We start from the raw sequence: 1807 nt of genomic DNA, 5'->3' as shown, positions 1-1807 counted from the left end.
AGTTAAGCTGATCTGTCTCTGAGAGTGTGTTTGCCTAGAGCGCACTATTAGATACTTTGTCTTCTTTAAAATAATACTAAGAGATGGGCTTTATAAAGTCTCTCTGTTCCTGCCCTATATTGCCATCTGCAGAAACGGGGCCAGGAGAGGAGACCATTGGCCCTGCTGGGAAGGGCCTTGGCGTACCACGAAGTGAGGGCTTACCCGCTGCCTGGATCCCCAACAGCGGGCAAGCTGGAGCAAACAAACTGGTTTGATTCTGGAGACTAATTTGTGAAAACGCAGCGTTATCCGCCAGGACAAAGATAGTGCTGCAGCGTCTCCACCTCCTGCTCCAGATGCTATCAAATCGTTCATAGTAGCATTCCTCTTGGATAAAAGATTTTATCGAGATCATTTATTTATAAAGAAAATAGTGCCTATAATGGCATCATTACGTCCCCCGTTAATCAGCCCTCTCGTCTTTCACACTGTGTTCAAACTCATTAGTATTTGGAAGATAAAATATATACACTTGGTTATCCTTGGGCACCTCATGATTTAAAAAGGAAGAAGAAGAAAAAAAAACCCTGACAGCAAATCCTTGAAAGTGATTGCTTTTTACGGGCTCTGTGCACGGAGTTTTGTGTTTCTCTGAGCATGTAAAGGCGTCTCATAACACACATTACACTGGTAGCCTCGGCAGGTTTTAGTCATAAATATAACCACTCTCTTAAGCGGTGCAATATGTATTATTTTTCTCCTGTGAACTTGGGGCCTCACAACATTATTCTCCAATTGCAAATAATAAAATGTGGGCGAGATCGGTATTCCTAATTCAAGAATCAACTAGAAGAAATGTCGTGTTTAAAACTGCATGAACACAGAGACAGACTGATACACTGGTGGGTAGCGAGCGACTTCTCTTTCTGCCCCAATTTGAAGAACTGCCTAAGCCCTGCATTTCTCCATTTAAATATCGCTTGGGTTGCCACAAAGAGCCTTTGTACTTTATTCTGAAGAGCTGTAGGCATAGGATTATGTGTTCTCCCACATCTTATTTTAGGTACCAGCAGCAAAGTATACCAAAGGCAAATTTATGTTTAGGGCTATCAATAAAACATAACTGAGAGTCTGCTAAATTAGTAATCATGAAAAACCTAGCCAGATCGCTCATTCTCTCTCTTCCTCTCTCTCTGTTTTTAATATTACAAAGCAAGTTTTAAAGTATTTGCCTTTGGTGTGAGGGAGGTCTCCTAAGACAATGTATACTTAAATATCTCAGAGGTACCTGCAGGCCTTATTTTTGGACTAGGGTATCAAGGGAGAGCTAAACTAAAATCTAATAATGGTTTTAAGTTAAATGCCTTCAAGTACTGCCAAGGGCCTTTACTATCAGATGTCCATCACGAGAGGCATAATTTATCAGCAAGATGGAAAAGATAGTGTTTGTCAGCAGTTATTATTAACTCAAATGAATAGATAGTCTTGCCCGGGCCTCTGAAAGCTCTGTTTCAATCTCACGGACACCAAAAAACTACACATGAAACCATTTAGCCAAGAGGGAAAATTACTCCCCATCTTACCACAATGACTCTGGATTTTTCTGAAGGGAACATAAACAGTAAAGCAGAAAGGAAGATGCCCGCCATGAGGCAGTGTCGGGGAGGGTGAGGTCCAGCCCAAGAGAGAAAGCTCTTTCTTTATGATGGGTTTTATATCCAGAGGGAAAGCTTTTCTCGTCATCGGGGGTCACTGAGCCATCTGGTACCCCCAGAAGGCGGCACGCAGACAGGAGTCTGGGTGTGGTTTCTTTTTGGTGCCTAAA

The sequence above is a fragment of the Aethalodelphis obliquidens genome, unplaced genomic scaffold, assembly GCF_003676395.1.
Source record: "Aethalodelphis obliquidens isolate GAN/ISIS:26980383/991018 unplaced genomic scaffold, ASM367639v1 scaffold75, whole genome shotgun sequence".
Lineage (NCBI taxonomy): Eukaryota > Metazoa > Chordata > Mammalia > Artiodactyla > Delphinidae > Aethalodelphis > Aethalodelphis obliquidens.
Note: the sequence above shows the minus strand (reverse complement) of the source record.